At 43.6% G+C, this 24,980-nt stretch overlaps 1 long non-coding RNA gene across 11 annotated transcripts in view; it reads left to right on the top strand.

Moving 5' to 3' along the window:
- The window catches only part of LOC140686197 (uncharacterized), a 145,195-nt gene that overhangs the window by 40,782 nt on the left and 79,433 nt on the right, over positions 1 to 24,980 (top strand). For 4 of the 11 annotated variants that reach the window (XR_012059833.1, XR_012059829.1, XR_012059824.1 and 1 more), the window contains one exon: positions 12,405 to 13,934. The exons of 3 other annotated variants lie outside the window; for them this stretch is intronic. This is a non-coding gene — a long non-coding RNA (uncharacterized lncRNA). 4 more of the 11 variants (XR_012059835.1, XR_012059831.1, XR_012059832.1 and 1 more) reach the window with 3 other exon arrangements.

The raw sequence follows: 24,980 nt of genomic DNA, 5'->3' as shown, positions 1-24,980 counted from the left end.
TTAACCTGGAATGAGGCCTCCATCTGCTGACAGCCACCACACTCTTCCTGTGGATTACCGCTGAACTCTGAGTATAAATTATGTTACTTTACCTATACTTAGGATTGTATGCAGTTCTTCTGGAACTTAATAGCTCAGTTCATCACTAGTCTAATCACAAAATCCTTCAAATTAAATGAATCTTCTGAGTTTGGGTCTTCTACGTATGAGCCCCACATTCTCCTTGTATGGCCCTGCAATAAATCTTTCTCTGCTCCAAAAAAATTTTTTTAATTAATTAAATTAACATAAAATAAAAATCTCCTAACCCCAGCCTACAAAGCCTTAGTGATCTGGCCCTTGCTAATCTTTCTGGACTCCTTCTAGCCTTTCAAACACAGCAAGTCTGAGCACTTTTGTTCCTTCTACATGGAACACACCTTCCTTTCCCTCTAATCTTCACGTGCCATCATCTTAGAGGAGTTTTCTCTGTTCCTTGCAACCTAGCCAAGGTACCGAACCAGCAGGAAAACATTGAGCAGCTTGGATTGGTTGTGCCTCCTTAAATAGATTGTTAATTAATCAAACCTTGAGTTATTTTACAGAGACAGCCACTGCACATGTGCAAGATTGAAACCCCTGTCTCCAGGATGACCCTAGAACCAAGAATCTTTAGGTTAAGGAACTCAAAAAATAGAAATGTTGCCACCATGGCTTTTTACTAAGGGAGAATGTCAATGTTCAATAGGTAAATCTGGCTTCCCGCAGCCCAAGTAGCTTGATTACTGATTCGACACTAGCCAGTCAGCTTAAATTTCACCATGAAACCTGGATGTCAGAGACAGATTTGGGAGTCTTGTCTCCTGGCTGGTCCACCTTGCAATAAAGCTCTTTCTCAAAAGCTGGTGCTTCTAAGTGCATTGGGCCCTCCCGATCACCCAATTTTCTCTTCCCCAGTGCACTCATTATGTTATTCTTATTCTCATTCTTACTTCCATGTTTACTTTCTGTCTTCTCCCATTAGGATGGGGAGGATCTGTCCGCCTTTTGTCCTGTGCCCAAGGATCCAGCCCAGAGTGGCCCTTAATAAATGCTCACTGACTGACTAATAGTCATTATTTCTAATGGCTTCAGTTGGCCTGAAGTACTTAAACAGGGGAATAGTTAGCACTGAAAAATAAAACACATTTAATAACATACCAAAAATATATTTTTCTAGGTCCTGCTGCAGTGCCATTCACCAGCTGGGATACAAAGGCAGCATCATAGTATTGAAAATAGGAGAAAGGGGAAACAGGGTCTTGAGAGCTTGACTAGGCCATTGAGATCATTGGATCCTGCCCCTTCCATTTCATGGAGAAGAAACCAAGGCCCGAGAAGGCCCCACGGGTGACAGAGCAGAGTCAGACCAAGAACCAAACTGATGGCGGATCTTACCTAAGGAACCCACACCAGTTCCGGAGCCTCCAGGAAGTCCTTACCATCCACTCACTTTTTTTCCTATCTCTGGTGGTTCTGGGAGAATTCAGAGCATGTTTGACTTGCTGGGCTTAAAGAAGTCTATGGAGGCTTCTGTTCCTGTTCTGGGGATGTAGGCACCAGCAAGAGTCATCTCTACCCCATCAGTAAGAAGGTTTATTGGACAAGTGAACACAACAGAAGGGAATGCCTGCCCAAGGCCTGACCAAGAATTTGGCGTTCTGCCTCTTGGAAGTTGGTTTCACCTAAGCCAAGAAACCAGTTATCAGATGGGAATGGCATTCTGTCATCCCAGCCTGGGATCACCAGAAAGAAGCCTAGAGGTGAAAGTCTTTGGGACATATTTCCCTCATTAAGCCATCGTGGCATCCTTCTGATGTAAAAGTGTGGAGGGAAGGAATGTGTGATGGCGGCTCAGTGAACCAGTCTTTTTATAGCATGACCTCGGACAGGAGGATGTGAACACATGAACACTAACAACACTTCAGCAAAGAAATATGTTCAGTGAACAGCCTCCCAAACGCCATCCGTGTGACATGGAGGGAAAATGCCAAGGGCTGCATTATTTATGAGCAGAAAGTAGGAACGAGTTGTGTCACTATTGCTGAGGACAGAATAAACACAAGTGGGCTTGAGAAGAGCAGAAGGAAATATGGGCCAAGGGAGACTGTAGAATCTCTCTCTCTCTCTTTGTAGATTTTAAAAACATGTTAGTTTCTACCATTTTAGGAATTAATTATGGTCATTTTTGAAAGAAGAAACCTAGTCCCCTGTTGGGGGATCAGGACCAATATGGATAATACCACTTAATCTGATGCAATCAAGAGGGGTGAAGCAAGGGAATTAATATTGATTGATTGTCTGTAATGTGCATTTTTCAATCACTGACTCATCTAATCATCTGCACCGTGAGGTTACTGTTATCATCCCCCTTTTTCAAAGTAGGAAAATGGGGCTCAGGGAGGGAACCTACAACCAGAGAGGTGGGAAGCAAATCAGGTCTTTGAAGTCTTTTCTTACGTGATGCTGAGAGCAAGCACAACACTCATCCCCCAGTGCTAATTAGTAAAATTATGTTATGGAGTTGAATGTTTTTTCTTTTTTTAAACTTACTGAAGGATAGTCAGTTTCTAATGTGTCAATTTCTGGTGTACAGCATAATAGTTCAGTCATATATACATGTACGTATATTCGTTTTCATATTCTTTTTCATCATAGGTTTCTATAAGATACTGAATGTTAGTTCCCTGGGCTGGTATAAACTTGTTGTTTAGCTGTTTTATATATACTAGTATCTGCAAATCTCAAACTCCCCATGTTTTTCTTAAAAGGAAGAAGTAAGCAAGGACTCATCCTCTGCCTTAAGTAGAGGAAGCTCCATTGTCACTTTTTTTGGGAGATTTCTTTAATTTCTTCTCCAATCTGTGCCCCTCCTATCAGGGAGAAGGGGACAATCTTGGAACATTGTGCAACCTCAAGCATAGACCATGAGGATCAGAGGGCCACCCTCATGCCTGGTCTCACATGGTACAGAGGAAATCACATCCCCTCTAAAACCCTTTGCCCCCAGGGCAGCTTCGTGAAAAGAGCCCTGGTCTTTGGGGAATCTGTTTATCGGTGAAGCACTGTGTCATGTCAGCTCCCTCACTGGCTGTCTTCCTGCTGAGCAGTGGTATCTAGTGAGTAGTAGGTTCTGAACGTAACACTCGGCAATCGAATGCACGAATGCGGGCAGGAATAACGTGTAGCTGGACAAAGGAAAGCCAAGGAAACACAGGAACACATTTAAATTGTACAGCATGATAACTGTTGATGGAGATGGATGGTTTTAGTACTTTGAGCCACTCAGCAGTGCTACATGGGGTTTGGCTCTAACCCTGCTCTCCTGCCCTAGCTGCCAGGGCTCAGAGGATGAATCTGATCAGTTTCCAAAGGAAACTGCTGAGCACGCAGATTGCAGACTCGACCCACGATGGGACCTGTGAGCTGCCAGAGCCCCTCTGCTTCTGCCACCTTTTGAGTATCAAGAATCCTAAAATAAGCACTCAGTGCCCCTTGCAACTGCTCTTCTTGGCTCCATCCCCCTCTGCCTCCTCCAGCCTCCCCCTGGAGCTGGGCAACAGCCACTCCTGGCTGAGGAGAAAGGAACATCCTCTGAGTCAGGGCTCAGTGAGGAGCTGTTGCTTCACCCCCAGACCCTGAGGGCTTGGAGAGCTGACCTGCTTTGTCCACAGGAAACTGGAGCGCTTGGGCCAGCGCAATAGGGTAGTTTGATGTGAATAAGCAAAAAAAGGAAAAAAAAAAAGGTGTGTTGGGGGTGTTTATTTCTCTTGATTGGACTTGTTTGAAAACAACTGTTACCCCCAACACTCTTGCCTTTGGGCTGCACTAGGGTCCAGAGTCTGCCCCTGTGTCAGAGGAGGAAGCAGAGGATGGCCCCCCAAATCCAGAAGTGGGGGCCTAGGGCCCCAGGGCTCAGGGCGACAGGTCTGTAAAAAAGATGTGGGCCTCCAAGCAGCCAGCCCTGAAGTGAATCCACCACTGGAGTGAAAGCAAACAGAGAGCCTGGCCAAGCCTGGACGTAGGGGGAGATGGGGAGCCGAGGAGGGAGACTCCAGGCTCTCCTGCCCCAGCAGACACCCGCAAGCTGAGCAAGGGAGCTTCCCTTCCAAACATTGCAAAGAGTCTCAGAGGAGGAAAAGGCTCTTGCAGACGCGCCAGGAAGGCAGCATTTGAAGCTGCTGCTGGCACGGGGCAGGGCGCAGGCTGGGGCTGTCTGCTCTCCCACCCTCTGGCTCACTGGGAACCCCATGCCTCTCTGACATCATGGATGAAAATCAGGCCTGGCTTTCACATATTGGGGTGGCCCCGCCCAGCACAGCCCAGCCAGCTGGACCCTCCCAAAACGGGATCTCTTTTGTCAGCTGCCTTTTATAGAACTATAAAACCAAAAGTTCAAGTAAGAAGCCTTAGACCAGTCATCAAAAAAGGCAGGCTTTGCCTCCCATACTCTTCCTGCCTTTTCCCCTACTGCCGAGGCTTCCACCATCCGGCAGAGCTGCTTGGCTGCTGGCTTCCATCTCTCAGCCTCATAAAGATCCTACAACCCCAAAAGGCACATTAACCTGCCTACGAGGGGGTTCTGGACTTTGGAATTAGGGGAAAGGAAGGGAAGAGGGGAGGTTATATTGCACTGATTTGGGGGAAAAAGAAAGATACCTCTGTCATGCCGTGAAGTGGAACACGGAACTGGAAACTGTAAAAGAGGCAACTCAGGACCACAGTCAGTGAGGGCGAGACTTTTGCCAAGTAACCGTGACCTTTGCTGTTTCGAACTACCTCTTCAAGTATTTGGATCCTTGGGCCAAAGCCTAAGTGAATGGGATGGTGGGACATCAGGTGACCTTACGCTCAGCTGAGTTTAGAAGGGAGGGAACATTCGACATTTGGAGCTTGAAAAAGGGGGTTAAACTCCTACCTCCTTAGGAGAAGACATAGGCCGTTGAAGGTCCTAAATTAATAATGGCTGCAGAAAGAAGCAGATGGATGAAATCAGTTATTTTCAGCTTCTTGACAAAATATTGGACTAAGATCAATCGCTAAAGATCTTTGTGATTCTTGGGAGAACGAGACTGCTTCTGCAGTTCAGGAGGCCCCATTCGTGTAGTCGAAACGAAGCACTCGAGAAGAAAAATCAAAACCAAATGGAACTCACCCAAAGGTCCAAGATGGTGACGGAGCCAGCACAGCTTGCCCCTGTGGGACCGTCTTGTCCCTGGCCTTACCTTTTAAGCATGTCGTTTAGCTGCAGCTTAAAGGATTAATGTGAAGTGGAGGAAAAGGTGTCAGTTAAGACCATTCTTTGCTCACATTAGATCAGTTATCTTGACCTGATAAGGAGGACTTTTTTTCCAAGGGATAATGCATGGAACCTTTCTTCTGGTGGCCTTGAGATATTATTAGCATGTATGTTGAGCATTAGCATTCCTGTGGGTCTCTCCGATGATGATAATCAGGCTGTTATATAACCGGCATTAGAAGATTGGAAAGGATCTTAAAGATAGTACCTAGGTCAATGTCTTTAACTTGTGAATGAGGTTAAGGGAGATTAAATGACTTGTGCTTTTCACATACACCTACATTTATTTACCAAAGATTATTACTGCTGTTGCTCTGTTTGTTTTTGCCGTTGTTATTACTATGTAGCACCTACACACACTAAGCATTGTTCTGCACACTGAGGAGTCATTCAGTACGACTGGTGTCTTTATCAGAAGGAGAAATTCGGGCAGAGACAGTCCCTCAAGATCCTTCCACTGTGCCCTATAACTCGGGGTCTCTCATTATCAAAATACCCCATATCCTTACCGTTTTCTGAGAATGTCCTCTTTGAATGCTTGATGCGTCTGAAATCAGCCTCCCCTCGAGGTTGGAGCTTCCCTTTCAGTCTTCCCCGGTAACGACTCTGCCTCTCTCCCCACATATACAGAGCCTAGAAGGGGGTTATGGGTCTTACCTTCGCCATATTCCATTCTCCCGATCGTTTGTCCATCCTCTACCCTCTCCATCCCAGCTCCTTCTGTGCCTGGAGCATTAGACTATATGCCGTTAACGACCCCCCTTTTTGGTGAGCTAACCACTGCCACTCTCTGATCGTCCCTCCCCTGCAGGAGACTTTGCACATGGCTCACTTCCACTTGTCGTGATTGGTGGTTTCCATCACGTAGATAGGTCTTTCACTACTCAGGGCTCTCAGATTTTTGGTTTATTCTCTTCCAGTGATCTTGTCCTCTGCACTTCCTCAGCCCTCCTTCCCTGGCCACACCCAGCCGGTGAGTAAGGACTGTTTTTTTCCGAATCTCATTTTTACGGATTCACTCTCCAACCACCACCCTCTACTACCCTGACCTCAGCAATTCTTTGACCCTGTCGAGACCTTTAACCCATTGACTCTTCCATTTGGCATAGTTCCTTCAATCCCTCGTACGCTTTATTCCCTTCTTTCTATTGTGATAATCACTGCGTTGCATGAACTCTCAGCTTCCATCTCTCCCTCCAGCCTATTGACCTTAAAATCTACCACTCTGCTGCCACCCAGCTCTCCACTGACTCTAAGTTGCATCAGAGTCTTCAAATACGGCCAGAGGGAAACAGGAAGCAGAGCTATCTGGTCACATGCTCATTTTTGACCACAAACCTCACGCGGGCCCTCAGCACTGCCCGGCTACATTCCCCTGGTCAGTTCACAGCCCCACTCTCCAAGGCCACAATTTCACATCCCTGTCTTCTCACATCCACCCCCTCAGTCTCAGTTGATGAACTCATCTTTTATTCACTGGGAAAACAGAAGCAGGCAGAAGAGAACTTCCTCATCCACCTACAGATGAGTCACCTGCCACGTCCTCCAGGACACAGGTCTTCTGCTTTCCCTGCAGACTGCAGCCTGCTCCCAGTGCGACTCGCCCTGTTGCTGATGCACCAGATCCCATCTCGAATTGCCTCCTCCAAGACTGCTCCACAGTGATGTCTCCTCTCCTTCCCTCCCTGTTAGCTGTCCTCTCTGGTGTCTCAGTCACATCAGACTGCCAGTGCTCTGGGAAATCTCCCATTCTAGACAGTTTCCACCTTTCTTGATAGCTTCTTCTAGCTATCCTTTTGTTTTCTCTTTGTCATATAACAAAACTCCTTGGGATGGTTACCTATACTCTGCCTTCACTTCTTTACCTTCTCCTGATAAATTCTTCTCAATCCTCTCCCACAAGCCTTTTTACACCATTTTTTATTTTGCTCTTATCTCAGTCCTTAGCTGGGTTTAAAGATTAATTCTCAGTCCTCATCTGGAGATTATAGCGGCATTTGGAATAGCAATCTTTCTTCACTTGGCTTCTTGGATATCATACTCTGCTGGTTTTCCTGTTTCCTCAATTGATTTTTTTTTAATCTCCTTTCCTTTGTCCCTCCTCTTTTTTTTTTCTTGATCCTCTAAATATTAATTTGCTCTCGAGTTTAGCTCTTGGTCCTCTTCTCCTCCGTGTCTACACTACCTGGCAGATCTCATCCTAGACCATGGCTTCCAATACCATCAATAGGTCAATGACTCACAAACATTTATCTTCAGACCCAATCTCTCTTTTGAATTCCAGACTCATGTATCTAACTGCCTACCAGACATCTCCACCCTGATATCTGATAGATATGTTTAATATAACATGTCCAAAATGGAAATCTTGATCTTTCCCTCCCATCCTTTCCCCCAAATTTGAACCTCCCACAGGTGTCCCCATCTCAAGAAATGGTGTCACCATTCTCCAGCTGTTCAGGTGCCAAGAATAAGTGCCATCCTTAAACCCTTTCTTTTCCTCCTATTGCACAGAAAAACCCATTAACATGTCTCTCTGCATCACATGTTAATAGAAAGAACTATGAGAAAAATAAGAAAGGGTGTGGGGATAGAATGTACCAGAAGCAAAGGAAGGATGGAGGTATTATCTGTTAATTGTGGTCAAGGATAGATTTTCTAAGAAAGAGACATTAAAGCAAAGACTTCCCTGAAAATATAGGAAGGCACAAGCCTCTAGCAGGGTCTGAGGAGAAAGCATTCCAGTAGAGAAGAGAACAAGCATGAAGGTCATGAGGTGGTCAGGAAGATGTCACGTCTGAGGAGAAAGAGCAAGTTCAGAGTGCCCAAAATAGACTGCGGAGTGTGACGGTAGATAGAGGCCAGATTATGAAAGCTCTTCCCAGCCTGGGTGAGCCTGAAGTTGTCATTTTATTCTCGTTGTTAGGGGAGACTAGTAGACAGTTTTGAGCAGGAGAGTGTCATGATATGATTTATGTCTGATAGATCACATTGGCTCCTTGGTGGAGAATGGGTTGTAGGAGACCAAGGGAAGAAGTGATGGGTCCAGCTTGGAGCTTACTGCAATATTCTGGAGCAGTTAGCAAACTTGTTCTATAAAAGGCCATGCTATGGACAGAATGTTTGTGTCCCCCACCCCCAAATTCATGCATCAAAACTCATATCCAATGTGATGATCCTTGGAGACGGGGCCTTTGGGGAGTAATTAGGTCATGAGAGAGGGGCCCCCATAATGGGATTAGTGCCCTTATAAGAAGAGACACAAAGGAGCACCACCCCCCTTCTCTGTCATGTGAGAACACAATGAGAAGACAGCCATCTGTAAACCAAGAAGAAGGCCTTCACCAACAACCTACCCCTGCTAGCATCCTGATCTTGGACTTCTTAGTCTCCAGAACCATGAGAGATACATGTTTAGCATTCTATGGCATTCTTGTTACAGCAGCTTGAACTGACTAAAACACACTAGATAGGCAATATTTTAGGTTCTGAGGGTCACATGGGTCTCTTCACAACTACTGAACTCTGCTGTTACAGCGTCAATTCAGCCACAGACAATATGTGAATTAATTAACACTTACTAACAGTCCCTGGGCTGGCTTTGGCTTGTGGGCCAGAGTTCACAGACCTTCATTCTAGACTGGCGATGGTGATGGCTTGGCCTGGACCTAAGCATAGGCATTGTATTAATGGTAACTCTGGACTATTTCACTGCTACTGGATTAAATATGGGAGCTGAGGGCTCAAAGGCATCTTCTTGTGACCCACTTTTGAATCTTTCCACTTTATCACGCTTCATGTGGCAGCCATTTTTTTTTGCTCATCATTCCTCAGACAATATTATTTATATTTTTATTAGGGTGAACTGATAAAATAAAATTGCTACCAATGAAAAAATAAGTATTAAGTCCCGTTTGTGGAAAATAAGATGAACTCCTTCCAGAGGTCCCTGATTTTCTGCTGAAATAAAATGTTCTCCCCAGAACAGTCTTCTACCCCCATGAGACTCAGTGGCTAACCAAAGGGTGGTGGTGGGAGGTGGTGGGGGTGGTCTTCTCAGATGGGGAGGTGTTTTCACTGATGAAATTGTTTAGAATCACCAGTGCAAGATGCCAGTGAAAAGCAAATTGACTCTCACTTGTTTTCTCAGTTGCCTTTAAATTCTCTATCTCTAGTTCCCCCCTTTTATTGTCTGTGTTCAAGGCAGACACACCCACTGCCCCCCCACTCCCTTGGTACATTGTTGTCCCATCTGCCCCAAGGAGATGGTGAGGGCCCTGGTGACTCTGCATGTAAATGGTGAGACACTGAAACTTAGTCCTGATTCTACCATCAATTTCAGGTGTGATATTGGGAAGAGCCTCCCATTAGGAAAAAGAAAAAACAGTAGAACAAGAGAGTGAAAAAAAAAAATCTAGCCATTTAAGGAATTAGGTGTCACTAAATTTGTGACTATCTAGAAGTTTCCCAAGGACAGCCACCGATGGATACAGAGTATCAGAAACAGCAAGAGAACACTTCATACCCTGCTGAGCACGAGCTGGGTGCACAGAAGGAGAAACCAAGCAGGCAGCCTGTGTCCCGGCGGTTCCTGCGCCCGGCCAGGCTGCCATCCCCCGGCTGGGAACACGCTGTGCTGGGCCGGGCTGCAGAGCCTTGTCCGTGCAGTAATAAAGTGCACACTTAGAATGTTGGGCTGCGTGACAAGAACAACATGAAATAACACTCTACCCACCCACTGAGAAAGCCGAGTGTGTCACACTCCTCTGTGTCATGGTTTTAAAAATATCTCCACGGACGGTCCAAGTCTCAGGTTGGGTTTGAGGGGTGTTTAATGCCTAACTGTGCCAGGTGGAAAATGTTTTCATCAGAATCCCAGGGACCCGGGTGATGGACGTCTGCTGGCTTTTGCGTGTCTGTGTGCGCATGAATGTGTGTTTAAGAAAAATGGGGGTGGGTGGCTGTTTCTTGGCTCTTTTTACCCCCCCTTTTTTTTCTCTCTTTTTTAATTACATGTTCCTGACAAAGAGGTGTGGTCCTTGGCACCGCTGCCCAGACTCTCCTCCACCTCTAACCACACGAGGAGAAGAATACAGAGCATGGTTCTCAGCATCAATGGAAACACAAACCCAGGGGCCAGTAAAGAGCTCAGGCTTCTTGGGGATGAGGGATTGAGAAGCCGGTGAATGGCTGTCCGCAGAGGGAGATGGCTCTTCCAGAGGGTCTGTCCCTTGGTTTCCCCCTGCTTTGCTTCCTTGCTGAGGAAGGCACGGCCAAGCCTAAGTCTGCTGGAATTTTGTCTCAGAGTAGGGGGTTTCAAACAGCGGGGTGAGCCTTTTAACCTCCTTGTGGTTTATTCTTGTTTGCTTTGGAATCTCTTGCACTTACCAGCAGGGCAACTCTGGCAAGTTGTCTAACCTTTAAGCCTAAGTTTCCTGACTTGTGAAAAGGAATAATAATAGCACCTACGTCTTAAGGTTGTAGTGAAGAATAAATGATGTGACCCCAAGCAAGCCCTGGGTGCAGGGCCTGGCACATAGCAAGCCCTCCAGAAATGTTTGCTGTGTTTGCCGCTTCGGAGCTTTACAGGTTCCCAACCCATGGAAATAAAGTCTTTCGCTTGGCTATCACAGGGGGAAATTGTATGTGAGACCCTGTGGGCTCTGGTCCCCGCCTGCACTCTGACCTTGGACACTGGCTCTCTCTGCTCCACTGACCTCCTGGAATTTCTTCGTACACATCAAGCATCCAAGCCTTTACACGTGCTGTTTCTTCTGCCTGGGATAGTCTCCTCCCAGACATCCTCATGACTTGTTCCGTCACTCAGTTCTGATACTTGCTTGAATGTAATTTGTTGGAGAGGGAGCTTGGTCTCCAAACCATCTAAAACGGCACCCCCACCACCCCAGAGGCACTCTCCATCCCTCTTCCCAAAGTAGAAAGTAGTTTTGTCTTTTGTTGTTGTTCATCAAAGAAGCATTTCTAACATCTTACAAGGTGCCCAAACTTCAAAAGGCATACACTCAATATCAATTAAATGAACAAATAAAACGTATGTATACATAATCACCATTTTACAAAGGAATACTTTTACGGTCACATAGTCAGTAAATTGCTGAGTCAAAACTTGTACCAGGATCTCCAGACATCTTTCTGGTTTATCCTGAGAATGAAGAATATTGAAAGCCCTCAGGCAATCGGGAACATTCTGGGCCGTGACCTTACCTTTACTGTTGATGTGAGATGACTTTCGACCTAAATCCGTGAAAGTCACATCTGAAGCGTTGCAATCTTTCCTGTCTGGGGTATTCTCAGCCCATGTGATACTGTATTTGATTGGAGGTACTCTGACATTTATGCATAGGGAAAACTTGAGAATTTTGTTTTCCTATTGATTGTTCTTGTGATTTATACACTTCCCCAAAGTGTCATGACTTTTACAAAGCCGCCAGGGATAAAGAAGTTTTGCTCCTGCTCCCTCAGGCTTCCTTAAAGTCTCCTTGTCGAAATAGCCGAAGACCTCCTCCTCATGACTAGCTGTTTGTACAATATGCTTCATGCTAGAGGGACGATATCGCTCCCATCCAGGCAATGCAGCATTCCTCAAATTGCAGGCAGAAGCATTCCTCCTGGCCTTTTTGGATTTCTGCATAATGGGGCAAACCACGTCAGCCTTGGAAACTGCATTTGAGTGAACCTATGAACATTGTCAAGCAAGATATTGAGGGACCAGACAAGTGAATGAAGGCATCTACCTAAGGTTCTGAAGACACAGAAGATTGTCATCCTGCTGCTCTTTTGTTTCTGCTCAGTTTGGGGGAGCTGAGTGTGATGCCTACTACCATCACATACTGAAAAGTAAACTCCAAGGCCATAGTGGAGAAGCTCAACAGGAAATTGGCCAAATGCTGTGCCGTCACTTCTCCTGTGGATAGCAGGGCTCATCTCACTTACTGAGGATAGCAGAGCTGAGCCCTGGTCCTCACCCACAACCAGCCTAGCTCTGAAGGCCCATAATGCATCCCATTCTCACACACCCCAGCTCAGGGTCAGGTAGTCAAGAATATCTTACTTTGTTTTATTTCAGTTCAGAAGAGGAGCTTGCCTCCCTGCTTGGGGGCCAGATGTCCTCTGGCTTTCAGGACCTCGTGAATTGAAGACATGATTTTACTGGCTGTTGTGCTCCACTTTGGACACGGGACATCATGTTCTCTTCACATCTGAAACAGAAGCCTGATTGTTGCATAGCTGAGCAATAGAACTTGTGATCCTTCAGCAGTTTGGTTCTTTAAGAAACCCTTTGGGCATTTTCCTCTGCCATTTAACACATACGTAGGAGGAAACAAGTTTAAACCTTCGTTCCCTAGTTCATATCCCTTCTTACCACTAAAAGGGTTCGAAGTGTGCTGAGTTCAAGAAGAATGAGCAGCAATCACGGCTCCAGAACACAAAGACGCCCGTTGGGAACTCCCCTGAAGGCAAGTTGATTCCTTGGATTCTGTCCACTGTCATCCGTCTCCCAAATTCCCCCAGCCTATCTGCACCATGGCACCTTTGCCAAGACTCTCTCCAAAGAGGCCTCCCTCCAACGATGATGGTACCCAAGAGGCTGCCATCAGTGACGTCAGACCTATTGGCAGTAACCACGGTGGCACTTCTGACAATATGCCAAGAGCTCTGGGAGCCAGGCGTGAGGTGGGTAGTCCAAATAACCACTCCTGCCCAAGCTGCCCTCTGCTGGGATAACCCACCACTAATTAGAGGCCATCTGTTTAGACCATACAGGCTGTCCTGCCAGAAGCAGCCAGATGTCAGCACATCACTCCAGTCCGTGACCTCTCTTAGGATATTAACATGGATTATTTATGGGTGGGCTGAGGTGGTTACCCTGTGTGAGCCTCCTTCCTGATGCATGGCTTAAGAAGTTATAAATATGTATATATAGTATATATAACTTTATGACGATACCATTCATTTTGGGTCTTGCCAAGTTCCAGACCCATATGCTCTGTAGTGGGGTTCTGGGCCTGGTTCAACAATAACAATTTTTAGAAACACTCTAGTGTCTCATTTCTCTGTGTTTTCCATGGGCTCTACGTAAGTATAGATACGAATACTCTCTTCATTGGGATTCACTGGCCTTTAGTTCTTGCCAGCTGTCTGTGAACTGCTCTCTCTGCTTCAAGTAGAGAGGGAAGCCAAGTGATGCAGAGAACTGGATGGCATCTTTCTTGATGGTGTTCCTCATTCTTCTAAGTTGCAAAGTGAAATGCCTTCTATCCAGAGCAGGTGCTGGGCCAATTAGTTTACCCCATGAGGGGAAGAAAATTGGATGAATAACAGAATTAAGAATCATACAAGCTGAATCCTGGTCCTCGCTCTGCCGTCGACATGGCACGGGGACTTGGGCAAGTTGCCTGCTCTTTCTAGGTCTCAGACTGTTCTTTTCTATAAATTTCCATTCTCTATGTCTTACACAGGAGTGTTGATAATTGACTCTGAAACAGATACATATTTATAATAAAAATATTTAAATGGATTGGCTAAGTTACAACTAACCTTCATGCTGAATCTGCATTTTGTGAAATGTAAAATTAAAAATGCTGAAAAGAGTTAACTCTGTATTGGTCTATGTCCTGGTATTATTAGCATTTATCCTACCTACCTCAAAGGAATGTCACAAAGAGAAAGTGAGGTACCTAAGAAATTCTGATTTGATACATTTAAAAGGACTGTGCAAGTACACGACGCCATGTTTTGCATTTTTAAATTTTCCCTCTTATGTTCCCCTCCTTCTAACCAATAGCTAGGGGCCAAAAACTCCATTTCTATAGTATCTCACCCTTACCACCCAATATCTAATTATTATTAGATTCTCTAATGGCTGTCACCACCTCTTGAAGGGTGGTTAGAAAAATGACTATAGGCATTTTGAGGTGTTAACAATACAAGAGGCACTAGACATACTAGTAACACTGAGTACATAGGGGTCAGTGATGCTGTTCAATTCTGCAATGTGCTGGCCAGTGCTTCACAGCAAAGAATTACCCGGCGTCTTTCACTGAACACTCATATAACACCTACTAATATCAGAGCCTAGAAGCTAATTCTATCTCACACATAAATACAGTTCTTTATGTTTTGAAGTGTTCCACAAATATCCCAGAAATGCAACTCTCACACACATTTTAAAAAAGTTGTACTGCGTATTATTGAAAATTCTCCAAAAGTTGTTTGTCATTTTAGAAAAATCACATCAGAAAGGGAAGCACCACCGTGGTACTGGAGCATTGATGAAATACATTTGCGCTGGGGCTGCTACCCAAGATAGCATAGCGTGCATGGCCCTGTTGATGTTTGTCTCCATTTGCAGCTGGTGCATTTGCAGGGACGCGTGTCTGAGGCGTTCATTAGGTTTGTGGTAGAGTGGCATCTGAATATTTATATACTGGAACAGGCAGGGTCGGCTCCATGGGTATGGACTCTGCCCTTGGTTGACTGCTTTGTTATCACCATCTAAAAATCTTTAATCACTTTTAGTAGGAGCCTGCGTTTTCACTTTGCACTGGGTCATGTGAATTGTATAGCCATTCCTGAGAATAGAGATCGGCAAGTATTTCCTGTAAAGAGCCAGGCAGTAAATACTTTAGGCTTTGAAGGCCAAGAGTGCATCAAGGATACTGTGTAAGAACTTACATAAACATTTAAAAGAAAACCTTAAAAGATGAAAAAAAATCTTTATCTCATGGGCCGCATGCCATATAAAAACAGGTTGATGGCTATATTTGGTCATTTAATGACCCCTGTATGCTTATTTTCTAAGAATTATGTTTGTAGGTGGGTTATAGACTCTAGATCATTCCATCGATGGTCATTCTACCTCCATTCTTTTCTCCCTACAGTTCATCCTACACATTGCTGTCAGGCTAATTTTTCTCAAAATTCATCTTTGATCACACCATGCCACTTAACGTGTGGATATTCCAGATTTGGACTGAAATTTCTCAGTAAAGATTAGCCCTCATGTTTATTTCTAGCCTTTATCCCCCAGTTCTCTATCATGACACTTCCTGTCTGTTCCATTTAACACCTTTCCAAGGCTGACTCTTCCAGCAGCGCACTGCCCTGGAGCCCCGTGTCTCCTTGGATCTTTCTCATGGTGCCCCTCACATTTTGTTCCTGTACTTAAACTTAAGTCTCCCTGTTATTTCAGAAGCACCTTGGTAGCAGAGATTCAATAGGCCTCCAGAATCTTCAACAGTGCCTTGTTGTAATAAATAAAGAAATACATACATACATAAATAAATAAATACATAAATACATAAATAAATTTGTACAGTTGGATTGAATTATAATACTGTAATCCAGGGTTTAATCCTTGAGATTATTTGTTGGATAAGGCAACTCATCCTGGAATTTCTCTTCGAAAAATCCCTTAACTCATGCCTGGTGTAGCAGATGCTTATGTTTGCATTTTCAGCATCCAGTTTGCCTTCTTCTTTTGTAAAACTGAGACAGACAAGCAGCCTGATTTTGTTCCTGTGTCCTCCCTACCTCCCTCTAGAGGACAATTTGGGTTAATCTAAGTCAATCAGGATTAGTGTTGCCAGGTAAAATATGGGATATCCAGTTAAATTTGAATTTCAGATAAACAATAAATAATTTTTTAGTGTGTGTTTCCTTCATATGGTATGACCTGACTTAACTCAGGTAGACCAAAAGGAAAAACTTGTATTTCATTTTGTTTTGGAAAAAGCCTTTTCTTTTTCATGCGAGACCTCAGCAATGGAGCATAAAGCCACCTGCCGCCATCTTGGACCAACTGTCTTAGGCTATAGTGGATTTTAAGTGTGGAAAAGCTGTCTTTCATCAGAAGCTCAGAATTCTAGATGGTTTCAATGTTGTGACATCTCCATGTCAACCCATGCTTTGTTTTTCCTATGATCATGGCAGAGGAAGAGAACGTGGAGGATTTCATACCACTCTAAATCACATAAGTGACTTCTGCTCAAAGCTTACTGGACAGAAAGAGTCAAGTGGCTTTTCTTAACTCAAAGGGACACCAGGGTAGTATCATTCTTTATATACCCCAAAGCAGAAGAGAAGAAGGTATTTGTGAATAATACTGATGTCTCCTATCTGCCAACTTAAAAAGGACCTGGAAGGGAAAATGACTTATTCCCTTGACTTAAGACAATGATATGTTTAGACAATCCTGTAAAGTCTAGAGGGCTAACAGAGGAGACATTTCAAAGCCTCCCTTAGTAGTAGCTATTTAAACATTAAAAAATAATTTTTGAGGTTATTTTTATACAGCTTTTATATAAATTCATATAATATAAAATTACTATTTTAAAGTGGCATTTATTACATTCAGAATGTTGTACAACTACCACCTCTATCAAGCTCCAAAATGCTTTCATCACTCCTAAATAAAACCCTCTAAGCAGTCATTCCCTATTTCCCCCACCCCTCAGCTCTTGGCAACCATCAGTCTGTTACCTACCTCTATGGATTTATCTGTTCTGGATGTTTATAGAGAATCATATGATATGTGACCATTTATGTCTGCCTTCTTTCATTTAGCACGTTTTGGAGGTTGATCCATCTTCATACATGTTGTAGCACGTATCAGTACATTGTTCTTTTTTATGACTGAATAATATCCTGTTGTAGGTATAGATCATAATTGGTTTCACATAACTCATTCAACTCTTTCTAGCTTTTGGCTATTATTAATGATGTTGCTATAAATATGCGTGTTTATGTACATTTTTTTAGTTTCTGTTTTCAAGTCTTTTGAGTATATACCTTCGAGTAGAAATATGGGGTCATGTAGTAATTCTATGTTTGACTTTTTAGGAACCACCAAACTGTTTTCCACAGTTTTAAAGTGGCTGAAAACTATTTTAAATTCCCACTATCATTGTATGAGAATTTCAATTGCCTCATATCTTTACCAACACTTATTATTATTTATTTAATTATAGACATCCTTGTGAATGTGAAGTGGTATATTATTGTGGTTTTGCTTTGCCTTTCCCTAATGACAAATGATATTGAGTATATTTCATTTGCTTTTTGGCCATTTGTACTCTTTTTTTTTAATGTTTACTCAAGTCCTTTGTTCATTTTAAAATAGAGTTGGCTATATTTTTGTTGTTGAATTTTAAGAGTTCTTTATATATTCTGAATCCTTGACCCTTATCAGATATTTGATTTGCAAATATTTTCTCCCATTCTGTAGATTGTCTTTTCACTTTCTTGATAAAGTCCTTTGATGCACAGTAGTTTTTAATGTGATGAAATCTAGTTTATCCAGTGTTTGTTGTTGTTATTCATGCTTCTAGTGTCATATTTAAGAACTATTGCCAAATCCAAAGTCCTGAAGATTTCATCCTGTGTTTTCTTCATAAAGTTTCATGGTTTTTAGCACCTATATTTAGGTCATTAATCCATTTTGAGTTAAGTTTTGTATATGGTATGAGGTAGGAGTCCAGCTTCATTTTTTGCATGTGGATATCCAGTTGTCCCAGCACCCTTTGTTGAAGAGACTACTCTTTTCTCATTGAGTGCTCTTAGCACCTTTGTCAAGAATCAATTGGCCATAAATATATGGGTGTTAGTAGCCATTTTTAATATATAACAAACCCCACAATTATGAAAATTTTTTTTTATACCTAAATCTCTCAGGCTTCAGTTTAAAGACATTTTCTCTTTCCTGTAGTCTGCAGAGAAAATGGAAGAAAATGTGGCCTGTAAGTACATATAAACTACAATAAATATAACTACCCCAATTGGCAGTCAGCTTAATAAATGAAAGGTAATGTACTTGATACTGGGGGGGGGTAAAATATGAATAATACGTAGTCCCTGCCTTACAGGAGCTCATAATCCATTGAGGAAGAAAAGCAGATACAGCGATAACTGTGCTCAACTTTCACACAATGATACATTTTGACTGTGGGTATTGGGGAAGACATCATGAAGTGGAAGGCGGGTAGCATGAAGTATCTTGGGTGATACTAATGAAACCTTTTCTGATGACACTGTTTTAAAATTGTAAAGCAGGTCATGTTATGTTAACTCTGACCTTTGATCCCACTAAAATGGTCAAGAAATTAAATATTCCAATGGTTATAACCAGATTACAGATATTGCATCAGCATATAAGGAGTTAAGCCTTTCAAAGTTTCCTCCTAGTTTGTATATTTCATAGAAAAATGCTTCAATATAAAAACACACGAGACATCTTTAATAGTATGTTTGTGGGATGGGAGTGAAGAAACAAAATTCCTATGATGTGTATCATGGGTCCAGGTGACTCTGTGATGTAGACTTGCTTACGTGTGATTAATTGAGGACAGTTCTTGAAAAGACCAACCAAAAAGGAGTGAGGAAAGCAGGACTGGGCAGAGGGAGAAATAGAATTGCAACGTAATGATAACAGAGGGATTGGCCGATCTTATGGGGAGCTCTAGAGCTGGCATGGCCCCTCAGAGATGTCCCAAATTCAGATAAGGGTGCTGGACCTTTGTACACCACATACACCAGTCATTGGACCTGGGCTGCTCTTGGGAAGGTGCGTTAACTCGGGCAGGGTGTCTCCTTTAGGCTAAAGGCAGTTCCTGGTCTATGAGATGTCAGTAGACAACACTTCTAATACTTGGAGAAAATAATTTCCTTGGTCTCAGAGGGGTGAGCAGGGCTGAGCGCCACAGTATCCACTACAGCAGGTAAGGCTGATGTTACCATGGTTACCATTTTCAGAGGACAATGAGACTCAGGAGTTTAATTGCCCATCCAAGTTCCACAGCTATGAATGGCAGAGTTAGTACCAAAACACAAGTCTTCTGATTCCAAGCCAGGTTGCCTTTAAGCAACATTATTGTCCCTCAAAATGTGCAGTACCATTTCATCTCCAAAAAAAAAAATGTTTGAAGCTAGTAGAACTTCAATTAGAGAGTTAGATTTCATAACTCTCACCTGGGAATCCCCCTTTTCCTTCCAAAATATAAAATTCAGTTCTCAACTTGCCTGTGTCAAGGAATTCTTCTGAACCTCCAATCCTAACAGGGGTTTAGGCAATTTTCTTTCACACACAAACACATGCACTTATGTATACTCTGAAAGCAGTGTATAGGATGAAAGCAGAATAATACTGGAATTATTATTAAGTTAATGGAATAATACAGTATCCAGACATCTATGCTATTGTTAAACTAGTGAAGTAAAACAGCATCCAGGCATCTAGGCTGTTTTCAGACTACAGGAAAAAAAAATGTATCGACAAAGAGGATATGTGTGAAGATTAGGGGATGGATGTGCACAAAGTGGTCAAAATGTCAGCTTGAGGCAAAAAAAAAAAAAAAAATTAACTTGAAAGCCAGAGTAAAGGGAGCATTTCCAAGCAATGCTCTTGTTGATTTCCAATGTGCTGCCCTGAGAACTAAGAAACTAGGCAAGCCTCAGCATCCAAGGGTTTCCAAGCCAGTGATAGGTGCTTGAGTTCCAGTCCCTAAGAATCTGTCATGTTGGAATTCAAAGAGACAACCCCATTGTAATTGCCACTACCATCGAAGCCCCTTGGGAGAAAGTAGGGTATGGTGCTTAAGGATGAGGACTCAGGAAAAGTTTGGATCTTTATTCTACCGCTTTCTAGCTGTATGATTAGGGTGAGGGTCTTCATCACTTTAAGAAATTAGATTCCTCACCTATAAATGGTGTAACATAAGAACAACTTCATAGGGGTGTTGTGTGATGAAATCAAGTGAGATAACATGGATAAATGCTCCAGTACTGAGCCCTTATGAACGGCTGACTTAGTGCTCTGTTAGCTCTTAATTTATGTATTTTTTAATTTATGTGTGTGTGTGTATGTATGTGTGAATTGGATCTAAAAAGACTGCAATATCATAGCATTATAGAGCAACACTGTCAACAGAACTTTCTGTGATGATGAAAATATTCTTTATCTGTGCTATCCAGTATGGTAGCCATTGGCCACATGTGACTGTTGAACGCTGTGGCTAGTACAACTGAGGAGCTGAAGTTTTAATTTAATTTAATTTAACTGTAAGCTTAAATAGCTGTATGCAGCTAGTAGCCACCATCATGGACTGCAAGGTTATGTCAAGTTGGAGGATATTTTAGATGTTATCTAATTCAAAGTGATCATTACAGGGGATAATATGCCTGTTTCAGAGAAATGTGACATGACATGCTCAGGGTTTCACGACCACTAGGGGGGCTGAGCCAACATTCTGATCAAGTCCCAATATTCCAAGGCTAAGTCCTCATATTGCCACATGGCATAACAAAATTAATGACTTAAAGACATGGGCAGGTTAACAACAGATGCAAGGCCATGTCTTCCTAGCTCTCAAAGTTACAATTATTATCAGTACCGTCATCACATTACCTTCTAATTTCTGAACACCTACTCTTGGCTTGGAAGAGACCAGCCAAGGACTGTTCTCTTGACCTCTGTGCTAACATGCATCCCTTCTGGGCCCCTGAAACTTTTACTGACATGGCAGGCCCCTGTATCTATCTTTGTAGGATTTATCACACTTGCTTTGGAGCCTACATATCAAGGCCTCTGATGTGCTTAGTCATTTCTTGCTCTTCTGGTAGGATGAACACAATGTCATGGATCTTGTAGACTAGCGTGTTGTTCTGTAGAATGTCTAGGTGGTCCAGATCTCTTCAGACTGTATTTTGACAGGTGAAAGAGTTGAGCTAGCCCTGGGGCAACACTTTGAATGCATTTTGTTGTCCCTTGCAAGACAAGCAAACTGTTTATGACTCTCTTTTCTGATAAGGCAGAAACAGAATACATTCCCCAGAACAATGACCACATACCATATACTGGACTCATGTTAACCTTCCAGAGCAACACGACCACATTCGGCACAGTGGCTGCAGCTGGGGCTACAACTGGGTTTAGTGTGAGGTAGTCCACTGTCAAGTCCAGGATCTGCCTGCTTTTCTGCAGTGGCCAGATTCCTGAGTCAATGGAGATAAGATGGGAACTGTCTTATAATATAGAAGTTGGCAAGCGTTTTCTATAAAGAGCTAGACGGTAAATGTTTTAGGTTTTACAAATCAAGTGGCAAGGTTGAAGCCATTATAGGTATGTAGATAACACATGTAAAATGTAACCGTTTAAAAATATAAATACGTTCTTAGCTCATAGGCCACTCACAGGTAGAAGACCAGAGTGATCTATAGCTTGCTGGTCTCTGATTTAATCCTTTCAGTCTTCAAGGGTGGCATTAATTTCTGCCGTGCTTTTCAAGATGAAATATTGATATTGATTTACTGTCTTGTCCAGGAGAAGGGATAGTTTCAGAGCATCCACATGTCCTCTGCTTTTGATAACTCTTGCTTCATAGGCCAAGGGCCCATTATGGGATTGGGCCAAATACCAAGTGTATCTATTCCATTTATACACTCAGGGACTGGGGCAATGACCACCTGGTGATGCTGAAGACACAGGGGATCCTCTGTTAGCTGAACTTGAGCCAGGACATCATTGATTGCCTAGCCCCCATGTGCTCCCATTTAAAGAGGGACCATGATTATGCTATGAGGATGTGGGCTGTCTTTGTGAACTCAGTGTTCTATGGCCCTCAAAACGTTTGGGCATTCCCCTTTCCCCTGTGTGTACTTACTCAGGTTAAATGTCACTAGGCTCCTTTGGAGAAGGACTGGGGGAACCATTACCACATGTCCTTGCAGTGGTGTTGCAGGGTCCTTCCTCCTGAGGATTCAGACTCTTCCTTATTCTGTAGGTTCCAGGGCCAAAAATGGGCTCAAGTCTGAGAACTAGGCAAGGCTTTGTGACTTCTTACTGGGGCGACTCACCTCACCTAGTCATCCATCCTCGAATTATTTTGATTATAAAGTTTCAGTAAGTCCCTGGTGGCTTCTCATTTGTCTTGTCCTGTTTTTTTTTTTGTTGTTGTTGTTGTTTTTTTTAACCATCTCCATGAGTCTCTGCTGGCCCTTTTGGTTGCTCTCTCTCCTTGCTGTTGCTTATGATAATTGAAACCCGTTTGGCTTTCGGCTGTTAAGTATTATAATCTGGCCTCTAGTGTTGTGAGATCTTATCATTTCATTGCTACCAGTGAGCTCAGTTCTAAATCAGCATCTTCTCTTGTGGGCGCTGTCCCATAGAACAGAGCCACCACCGACCTACTTCTAAGGCTGGTACCCCTCTCTGAAGAATATTCCTTACTGCTTTGGGAAACGTTGGTTCTTTTGGGCTATCCCATGAACATTATTCCCAGGTGAGATTTTTCAGTCATTCTAAAGTGTTCCCGTCTCTGGCCTTTTGTCCCTTCCTTAATGTCTGCAATAGCAGTGTGGTTCTTCTTCCTAACTTAGTAGGGGGGGCCATCACTTTCCCCATGCACCATCTTAACAATGCATTCATGCCATCTCCTGAAGTCCTTGCCAGGGTGGTTAAAACTTGTTTGTTGTTTTTTGTTTGTTTGTTTGTGGGGTTGGGGGAGGAAATCCATATCAAGAAATCTCTATTTTATCCAACGTTATTATGTTCTTCCCCCTTAGTCTAGCACTATCATAATCCAGTCCCATGAGCATCTCCAGCTCCTGCTAGGACTTGCTGGCCAGGCTTCCAGCTTCCTTGGGGTATAGTTCTTTTCCTCCCTTAGCAGGCCCAGCACCTCTCTGGCAGGTTTGCGTTGTTCCTCATCCCTAGATATTAGTCCAGCGGCCAGGACGGCAGGAGGGGACAGATCCTAAGGGTGGAGCATGTTGTCTGGCAGGGAAGAAGCCTGGGCAATGCCTTTAAGCAAGGGGCAAGCATTAGTTCACTGGGAGTTATGGATGACTTCTGCAGACTCAGAGGCTTCAGGGGAATCTGAGAGGCTACTGTTTGTGGGTACCATGATTCCAAATGTCCCTTTCCCATGAACCAAGGCCCAATTCTTTCCAGCTAAGGTGCTGGCCTTGGCATAGCCACCTTGACTTTGTTGGGAATTAACTTTCTTTGGCCAAGTCCTCTGTTTTCTCTGCTTTCTGCTGGAGGCAAGGAGAGCTTCTGTCGAGGCTACCATCCTCTGGTGTCCTCTGATTTTCCAACTTAGCTTTTAATTGCTGACACATCACACTCAGCTTTTCTATTTCCTAGGGGGTCAATCAAGCTTAGCAATGGCCAACCCAGTCCACTGCCCTATGGTTGCTCTTCTTCCTGTATTTTTAAACATCTTAATACATTGCACCAGCTAGTGCTTTACCTTTCACAGGTACAGCACCCCCTAGTCCACATTTAACAATTGCACTGCTCCACTGTGTTTCATCTGGCATGAGTGAGGGGTCCTCATGGCTAGATGGGTGGCAGGGGATCAAGTTCCTAAATCGCATCTTGGCATCTGCTTTATCAGCCCATTCCTGGCACCAGTTGTCACAGGCAGAGGTCCCTGGGAAGAACTCCAAGATAGATGTAGTGTGCAGGATAACTACTATGGAGAGCTCCTGGGATTAGTGTGTTGTGGCAGAGAGGGGAAGGGAGGAGAATTGGGCAGGAGGAAATGCCAGGCTGCAATACAGAGCCAGCACCACAGGTAGCTCTGGAGCTTGAATCATCTTCTGAGTTGTCTAGAGTTAGAGTGAGCAAGTTGGGCCTTTATGCCTCATATTAATCATCCTTGGGTGTGAGTTGCCTTGAAAGAAGGCATAGCCTTTGGTGAGGCATCTTTCTTCAGTGGAAGCCATTCTTAAAGAAGGCTGACAGCTGACGTTCATCTCAGCCCAACCAGCAACTGGAGAAATCCATTCCAAAGGGAGATCTGAGCAGCACATCATAGCGTCCACCTTCCACGATTAGGAGATGTTACCACATTTCATTTTTTTAAAAAACTCCTAACATAGAGCCCACCACTTAACCTATAATTTGAACTGTGACAAGCTCCATCAGCAGTGAACATAGAAAAGAAGCATGTTGAGCAAAAAATGTCAGCTGGTGGACTAGCATAGGACATGGGAAACTTGTATACCAAACAAAAGGAGGGGAGGCGTGGTGAGGAGGTGGGACTGACAGCATGTGTGAGGGTGGAGGGGGGCGGATCTAGCCCAGCAAACCACTAAAAAGAAATCTTTTTTTTTTTTTTTTACAGCAGCCCCAGGAAACTTAGTGAGACCTCATAAAATAATGAAAACCAGGGAAACAACACTCTATGCTAAGTGTCTCTGTCACTGTTTTACAGACTGGAGTGGGATTTTATGAGCTATTTGGCTTTTCCTTTGGATGCCTCTTTAGGAGAAGTTCCTGGTCCTTCAGCCAGTTATTTTAACTTTTGGCCAGAAAGTGAGAAGATTCCAAAATCGGGTAATCACCATTCGGGCTTTCTGGCAATGTTCTCCAGACGTTGACCACTGCAGGCATGTAGCTAACCCCTAGGGAACAGACGAATTTGCCAACATGGGATGTCTACACCTGGGTCCCTTGGAAAGAAAGATAAAGTCTGGTGGCTGTGGGAATTTATGACACTGAGAAGGCCCCCTCAGTTTCTTCAGTGAGTTCCAGCACCAAAGGGCTTTGTTTAGTAACAAGTCATCAGATAATATTTATAAGGTTCCTGGGTGCTGAGCCAGCCTCAGAATGGGAAGTGGAGTTTATTCACTTTTTTACATT

Source organism: Vicugna pacos, chromosome 16, assembly GCF_048564905.1.
Source record: "Vicugna pacos chromosome 16, VicPac4, whole genome shotgun sequence".
In the NCBI taxonomy this organism is placed as follows: Eukaryota; Metazoa; Chordata; class Mammalia; order Artiodactyla; family Camelidae; genus Vicugna; species Vicugna pacos.
Note: the sequence above shows the minus strand (reverse complement) of the source record. Positions and strands in the feature narration are given on the sequence as shown.